Source organism: Dendronephthya gigantea, unplaced genomic scaffold (genome assembly GCF_004324835.1).
Source record: "Dendronephthya gigantea isolate DGI-Jeju-01 unplaced genomic scaffold, DenGig_1.0 000168F, whole genome shotgun sequence".
Taxonomy (NCBI): domain Eukaryota; kingdom Metazoa; phylum Cnidaria; class Anthozoa; order Malacalcyonacea; family Nephtheidae; genus Dendronephthya; species Dendronephthya gigantea.
The window spans coordinates 12,705-21,608 of NW_021163178.1; the positions used below are offsets into that span (position 1 = coordinate 12,705).

At 37.4% G+C, this 8,904-nt stretch overlaps 1 long non-coding RNA gene across 1 annotated transcript; it reads right to left on the reverse strand.

Annotated features, from left to right (window-relative positions):
- Positions 1–353: 353 nt before the first annotated feature.
- On the reverse strand, positions 354–4,578 carry LOC114537878. The gene is made up of 5 exons (XR_003688651.1): positions 4,403–4,578; positions 4,182–4,240; positions 3,913–3,981; positions 3,204–3,373; positions 354–500 (listed from the first exon to the last, which is right to left on the reverse strand). It is a non-coding gene; the product is annotated as an uncharacterized LOC114537878 (long non-coding RNA).
- Between the last annotated feature and the right edge of the window lie 4,326 nt (positions 4,579–8,904).

Below are 8,904 nucleotides of genomic sequence, written 5' to 3' on the forward strand. Positions count from 1 at the left end.
TGTTGTCAGGTCTGGTATCTTACCAATTTCAACACTGACGTCGGAGGAAAGGTTGAAGAATGCTATTATAATGACTCAATGCAAAGGCTTGGAACAGACTCAAAGAGGTGCCGTAAGCCCACAATTGAAGGAACCTGTTATGGGATGACATCTTATATGTATAAGATGGCACAAAACGGCCTTATTATAAAATCAAGATAATTCGCGATATGTATCTTAATACACAGATATATGAGATAAACAATACAATGTTCGAACGAGCAGTATCATACCGATACTGCGTTAATACCGCGCTCATCATGGCTCAGCAACGAGCATATGGGTGTAAGAAGGACTACAAATGGTGATGTGAAAGCATTTTTTATTATATTATAATAAGAAAGAAGAGTAGTACTAATACACCGATAGCAAACTAGAGTAGACCAATAAAGCAAACTACATTCCCCCTGTTATTCCCCCGTATCAAAATTTCTTCATTCTCGCTTTCTTTCGTTCTCATCCTGTAACAATATATGAAAAGAATGCGCATTAATTTAGGTCACACAATAGTATTATATAATTATGCTATGCTGCGCTGTGCTGCCCACAGAATAATGAGAAGCTCTTAACTCGTAATTTTGAAAGTGTCTCTGCAAACGCAGGCAGATGTGACTACGTGATATAACCGAATTTAACGAGCTAACAAACTTAGATCGGAGGATTGACCTTTAGGCTCGCTCCTTAGTCTGGCAGTATTAGCTAGGTAATAAACCTGTATACTTCGGGAAATATATACTGTCCAGAAATAACCTAATCTGATCGCGGTTGAACCGAGGTCAGACTGAGATCAAACCGCCGTGAGACCGAGGTCGAACCTCTGCCGAAAATCAGTCTAACAGACATTTTTAAGATGTTTTCGATTTGATTATCGTGTTGTCGTTCTCAGCTGTTCCTAACATTACGTTTGGAAGCAACGGCATTGCGATCGTGTTTTTTCAAGTCATCCTGGCTGGTGGGTCTATGCCTCGCCCTTTTCCGGTTAAAACGGTCCTACAAGTGTTCCATAAGTTTTAGATCTGGAATTTGAGATGGAAAGCCATGAGAACGAGATCCCCAGAACGAGTTTGCTTCTAAAAGATTTCTGGCACATGGAAGATGTGCACGTGCTCAGGGTGATTATCATGTAGTTAGACGCGAGATCAACTTTGTACCAGATGAAATGCATGTCCTTGAAGAATTGGATGATACTTTTCTTTAATTATAGGATCCTATTATATCTTTCAATATTGCCAAACTCAGCATGACCGAAGCAGCTAAAAGTTTGCTTGAGTAGGATTTAGTTTCTTCGAACGTCTCGAAGGTTAGTTGCATACCACCTTTTGAAATTCTCACTTTTTCTGCGATCTTACGAGGAAAGAATCCTTCAATACTTAATGCAACTATTCGTCCTTGTGCGCCATCACTTCGCCCTTTTTCCCACCCATGTTGGTCAGTGTAAAGGAATAAAACTTTATTTTGTTATAATTTAGATCATTAGGACCAAAACAGTGTGCAATTAATATGGTTTACAGTACTGAAATACTAGCATGCATGTCTTAACTCGAATACGCTGCCAGAATGTAATACTGGAATTCTACAACGACTGGACTCAAACTTTTGCCCCCTACTGTATATAATATGTATATATATATATATATATATATATATATATATATATATATATATATTAATATATATATATATATATATACAGTAGGAGGCAAAAGTTTGAGTCCAGTCGTTGTAGAATTCCAGTATTAAATCCTGGCAGCGTATTGGAGTTAAGACATGCGTGCTAGTGTTTCAGTACTGTAAACTATATTAATTGCACACTGTTTTGGTCCTAATGATCTAAATTATGACAAAATAAAGTTCTCATTCCTTTACACTGCCCAAGATGGGTAGGAAAAAGGGCAAAGTGATGGTGCACAAGGACAAATAGTTCCATTAAGTATTGAAGGATTCTTTCCTCGTAAGATAGCAGAAGAAGTGAGAATTTAAAAAGGTGGTATGCAACTAACCTTGGAGAGGTTCGAAGAAACTAAATCCTACTCAAGCAAACTTTTAGCTGCTTTGGTCATGCTCGGTTTGGCAATATTGAAAGATATAATAGGATCCTAATTAAAGAAAAGTATCATCCAATTCTTCAAGGACATGGAATTTCATCTGGTACAAAAGATGATCGCACGTCTAACTACATGATAATCACCCTAAGCACATGCACATCTTCTATGTGCCAGAAATCGTTTAGAAGCAAACTCATTCTGGTGATCTCGTTGTCATGGCTTTCCACCTCATATTCCAGATCTAAAACCTATGGAGCACTTGTAGAACCGTTTTAACCGGAAGAGGGCGAGGCACAGACCCGCCAGCCAGGCTGACTTGAGGCAAGTGGTCAACGAATGCTGGCAAGGTATTGAACGTGTGACATTAAAAAACCTATGGAATCTATGCGAGCAAGAATAAAGGTCATTTCAAGAGCAAAAAAGAGGGAACTAAGCAATGACATGTAAATGCATGTTTGCACATTAAAATACGTAAAAATGAATATCATAACATCTCATAGTTGTTGTACAGCATGTATTTTTCTGTTTACTTGTTTACTTTTTTCTAGTTCACTTATCGGTAAGGTTTTCTGTAGAATATTAATATATGCTGCTGAAACAAAGAAATACAGTCACTGGACTCAAACTTTTGCCTCCTACTGTATATATATATATATATATATATATATATATATATATATATATATATATATATATATATATATTATATATATATATATATATATATTATATATATATATATATGTAAGGTGTATTTGTTCTTCTGCACAAGTATAACCAACCGGGCAAGCAGAAAATTCTACTTGACCGCGGTGGGAATCGAACCCGCGACCTTCGCACTTCCAGAACGATGCTCCACCGTCCGAGCTACAAGGCCAAGTTGGGAACGACTGGGAATGACAGTCGTCATTCCCGATGCACGAGTTGCGATCCTTCGCAACTCGTGCATATAAAAATCGTACGCACTCGCCAACCATGAAGTAATGTATATATATTTATTGTTTATATTTTAATAAAAACAATAAGAAATAGCGGGCAATGCTATTTAAATGATCTTCAACTGTTGAGTTTTGCCAATCTCTTTTTTCTTAATAATATTTTTTACTTATATAGACAAACCTTTAACTAGCCACACGTAAATAAACATTCAGAAAGAGTTTCAAAGTTGTTGGCGTTTCCGAGACAGCCGCCATATATAAATATCCTTCAACTGCTTGAATCGGGATCGGAGTAGTATCGTGGGAAGTAGCCATTGCAGGGACCAGGGTCTGGTTTAAGATAGCAAAATTCTAGAAAGAAGAAAAATATTATAATTAACAACTTAACATAGCTAGAAGTGCAGGCCGGTAACGGCTCAATTTTCAGTTGATTACTTATAGTTCAGTGTCTCTTAAGTCGAGAAATACAATATGGCGATTGTTTTTATTTTAATTGTCAACGAATTACACAATTTTAAGCTTACAAGCCTTAGCCCTGTGATTAGGTGTGGTAGCTTTGGAAATTTTTGCTTCGTTTGAAATTTGCGAGGGGTTGTTGTCTTTCTCAGTAATAATTCACGTGTTCCTCAGTTAAATTTTTGAGTATTGCTATATGTGAGTTGTTCCGTCTATGCATGTACATCTTATTAGCAACATTATACTAGTGATACTGTATGTTACATATTCCATTAAAGATATATAGAGCTAAAACGAAATGTGCCTGTCTGCCTGTATTCTAAAAACTACATTCTTGATGTTTTATAGCTCTTTTAAAACAATTTGTTGGCATTAATCTTAATATGGAGAATTCGATCCCGCCTGAACTTATTTATCCCCAAAGACTTACATACCTGGTTTTGACGCAACAAGCGAATTTGACAGCAAATAAACTGTGGTTAGCGCCAGAACAAAAACGAGACCTGAGAATATAAAATTAATAATTATTATTAACAAAGCAAAAATTTTCTGACGTCAACGTCTTATATAGATTGTAATCAGAACATAACACCCGATCATGAAGATTACGGCGCAGCTTGCAAGTCTAAACAGGCTAAACCTAAAATTCAATATTACAGCGATGTGAGGAAAAATCATGTGCCGATAAGATCCGAATAAATACCTGCTTTCATGGTTTGTTTTACTTTAATTCAACAGCAACAGCACAGCAGTTAATTTTACCTGTAAACAGTTCGTAGAAATTTTACCACAACAAATAAAACATGAGACGAAACGAGAAAAACAACACATATATTTATATTCAACTGTGGATCGCTTTAGTGAATACACCCTTGATATACATAGCTACATTTAATTGAGCGAGAACTTTCAACCTTTTTCTACCTTTATAATGCTTTCGACCTTGTCTGATCCCAAATAAACAGCAAGATGAACAAGTTTGGCGCTCAGTGCGTCAGTGTGAATGCAAGCGAAAACAAGCTTCTTTATGTAGTATCGCTTTGATACTCTACCTGTTTAGGGAAAAAATTACCGCTAACGCCGTTGACGTCACCACAGCATGCAGATGCCTGTGAGACCAGCGATCGGTAGGAAACAGCGCTTATCTTACCAGGAAAAGAACGATTTCTGATGTTATACGACGGAAATTAAGGCCTTTAACACTGTCGTCGCGATTCGGTTGCGGTGGACGGATAGAAACCACGAACGACCGCAAGGGAAAAAATATCTTCGCAGTGGCCGTTCGCTTCCGAAGAAATGTTATGAAAAAGCTGAGAAGAACCAAATAACCAAATCGAAAAAATCTTAAGAAATGTCTGTCAACTAGATCGAGTTATGCCGAGGTTTAACCTCTGTCTCACCGCGGTTCGGCCTCGGTCTGACCTCAACCTTTAAGCCGTTTTTCCACTAGCGATATTTTTCACGCGAAGCGATATTTTACTTTTGTTTCAGAGCTCTCAACTGCAACCATCTGGAACAAATTGTTCAAATACAAAGGAATAAAGTCGCTTCGCGCGAAAAATATCGGTAGTGGAAAACCGGCTTTATGAGGCCGAGGTTTGACCTAGGTTAACTGCGGTGTATATAGCACTCTATACTCTAAGCTCAATTTATTAGCATGCACGGCATAGCAAAAATAAATACCCGTTCCAAACTTTATGCGTACTCAGGTCACAAATACAAAATCAAAGCAAATATTTAATTGGGGCGATTGGGCGTATAACCTAAACATGGCTGATAAACTATAAAACTATATATAAACCGGCTTTATTACATATCACCTTGAAAGGGTCTTTCAGTGATACAATACAACATGAATATATTTACAATCTCTAAATTCTAGAATATATATAATTTAAGAAGTTAAGAAGTGTTTGTAAAGTTTATATTTAAAAGACACTAATGACCGTTCGGATTTGATCTCCGGCTTCCATGAGTTCCATAATTTAGCCCCTATAAAACTGAACGATCGCTGTCCCGTAACAAGGCGACAAAGTGGCAAGTGTAAATCATTATGCTCCTCGTAATTCTAGAATGAACCTCAGAGTGAAGCGTATTAGTTAGCAACCATTGCGGTATTGGTTTTAGTTAGGCAGACTATATAATCGTCATTTATAGACTTGAAGTGAGAGGGTTCGTAAACCTAACGCTATAAAACATAATAAAGAGCTTTTACAGAAAACAATTGCTCCCGCTACCACAACCAGATTCATCTATATTGAAGTGATATTCGTGATAATTCGTCATCGGCTCGTAGCCGTCACTCATCTGACACGACTACGAGCAAGAGATTCGTCATTCTCAAGTGTTGTTTGCATACGCCATCAGTCAAAACTCGTAGTCGCCGAGCTTTCGAATACGAGTTTTTTGGCAAATTTCGTACTCCAAAGTCCAACGGCTGCGAGTTTTGTCTGATGGCGTAAACAAAAGTACTTATCCAAACATTTGAGCAATAAGTAAAATTCCGTAACCTAAAATGAGTTATAGAATTTTACCAGATCTTTTTAACAAACAGATAGATTTAGATATCTTTTTAAACTGCGCATCATGTGTCATCTGTAGTATGCAATCTTGCATCCTTGAGTGCATGTTTCTCGAGTTTAAGGGAAATCTGTATTTTGTACACAAATCAATAATTATAGTTTTAATTTAATATTAGGGAAACGCACATTAAACCCTCTCAAATCTTTAGAAAAAAGCGCCTGCCCCCCTCGAAATGCACTTGGATGGCATTAGTCCGCACAGCTTTAATCTTCATACAAGTCATGTTCCACAATGTTCAATAGTGCATTAACTGCAGCGCATATATTGTGACGGAAGTACTTAACTCTGTTGTCTGGTCTCATCTTACCAATTTCAACACTGACGTTGTAGGAGAGGTACGTTGAAGATTGCTATTACAATGACTCAATGCAAAGGCTTTGAACAGACTCAAACAGATGACGTAAGCCCACAATTGAAGGAACCTAGCTGTTATGGGATGACATCTTATATATATGTATAAGATGGCACAAAACGGCCTTATTATAGAATCAAGATAATTCGCGATATGTATCTTAATACACAGATATATGAGATAAACAATACAATGTTCCAACGAACTGTATCACACCGATACTGCGTTAATACCGCGCTCACCATGGCTCAGCAACGAGCATATGGGTGTAAGAAGGACTACAAATGGTGATATGAAAGCATTTATTAATGTCTATAATAAGAAAAAAGAGTAGTACTAATACACCGATAGCAAACTAGAGTAGACCATAAAGCAATCTACATTCCCCTTGTTATTTATTCCCCCGTATCCAAATTTCTTCATTCTTGCTTTCTTTCGTTCTCATCCTGTAACAATATGAGAAGAATGCGCATTAATTTAAGTCACACAATAGTATTATATAATTATGCTATGCTGCGCTGTGTTGCCCACAGAATAATGAGAAGCTCTTAACTCGTAATTTTGAAAGTGTCTCTGCAAATGCAGGCAGATGTGACTACGTGATATAACCGAATTTAACGACGTAACAAACTTAGATCTGACGACTGAACTTTAGGCTCGCTCCTTAGTCGGCAGTATCAGCTAGGTAAATAAACCTGTATACTTCGGGAAATACTTCAACCTTTTTATACCTGTATAATGTTGTCTTCTCTGATCCCAAATAGACAGCAAGATCGATGAACAAGTTTGGCGCTCAGTGCGTCAGTGTGAATGCAAGCTAAAACAAGCTTCTTTATGTAGTACCGCTTTGATGTTCTAGCTGTTTAGCCTTAGGGAAAAAATTACCGCTAACGCCGTTGAAGTCACCACAACATGCAGATGCCTGTGAGAGCAGCGATCGACGGTCTCACAAGCAAAATAACGATTTCTGATGTTATACGACGGAAATTAGGGCCTTCGTGAAAAGCTATAAACCTAACACTGCCGTGCCAATTTGGTTGCGGTGGACCGATAAAAACCGCAGACGACCGCAAGGGAAAAAATACCTTCGCAGTGGCCGTTCGCTTCGGAACGAAATGTTATGAACAGCTGAGAAGAACAACACAATAACCAAATCGAAAAAATCTTAAGAAATGTCTGTCAGATGGAGTTATGCCGAGGTTTAACCTCCGTCTCACCGCGGTTCTACCTCGGTGTGACCTCAAGTCTCAACCTTTATGAGACCGCGGTTTGACCTAGGTTAACCGCAGTTTAATGAACGGTTTGATCTCCGGCTTCGTTCGTAAACCGAACGCTGTAAAGCATAATAAAGAGCTTATACAGAAAACAATTGCTCCCGCTACCCCTGCGAGATTCATCTATTGAAGTGATATTCGTGATAATTCATCATCGGCTCGTAGCCGTCACTCATCTGACACGACTACGAGCAAGAGATTTGTCATTCTCAAGTGTTGTTTGCATACGCCATCAGTCAAAACTCGTAGTCGCCGAGCTTTCGAATACGAGCTTTTTGGCAAATATCGTACTCCAAAGTCCAACGGCTGCGAGTTTTGTCTGATGGCGTAAACAAAAGTACTTATCCAATCATTTGAGCAATAAGTAAAGTTGCGTAAGACTATAATGAGTTACAGATTTTTACCAGATCTTTTTAACAAACAGATAAATTTAGATATCTTTTTAAACTGCGCATCGTGTGTCATCTGTAGTTTGCAATCTTGCATCCTTGAGTGTTTCTCGAGTTTAAGGGAAATCTGTATTTTGCACACATATCAATATTTATAGTTTTAATTTAATATTAGGGAAACGCACCTTAAACCCCCTCAAACCTTTAGAAAAAAGCGCCTGCCCCCTTCGAAATGCACTTGGATGGCATTAGTCCGCACAGCTTTAATCTTCATACAAGTCATGTTCCACAATGTTTAATAGTGCATTAACTGCAGCGCAAATATTGTGACGGAAGTACTTTACTCTGTTGTCTGGTCTGGTATCTTAATTACCAATTTCAACACTGACGTTGGAGGAGAGGTACGTTGAAGAATGCTATTACAATGACTCAATGCAAAGGCTTGGAACAAACTCAAACAGATGCATGCCGTAAGCCCACAATTGAAGGAACCTTTTACGGGATGACATATATATATATATATATATATATATATATATATATATATATATATATAATATATATATATATATATATATATATATATATATATATATATATATATATATATATATATATATATATATATATATATATATATATGTATAAGATGGCACAAAACGGCCTTATTATAGAATCAAGATAATTTGCGATATGTATCTTAATACACAGATATATGAGATAAACAATACAATGTTCCAACGAACTGTATCATACCGATACTGCGTTAATACCGCGCTCACCATGGCTCAGCAACGAGCATATGGGTGTAAGAAGGACTACAAATGG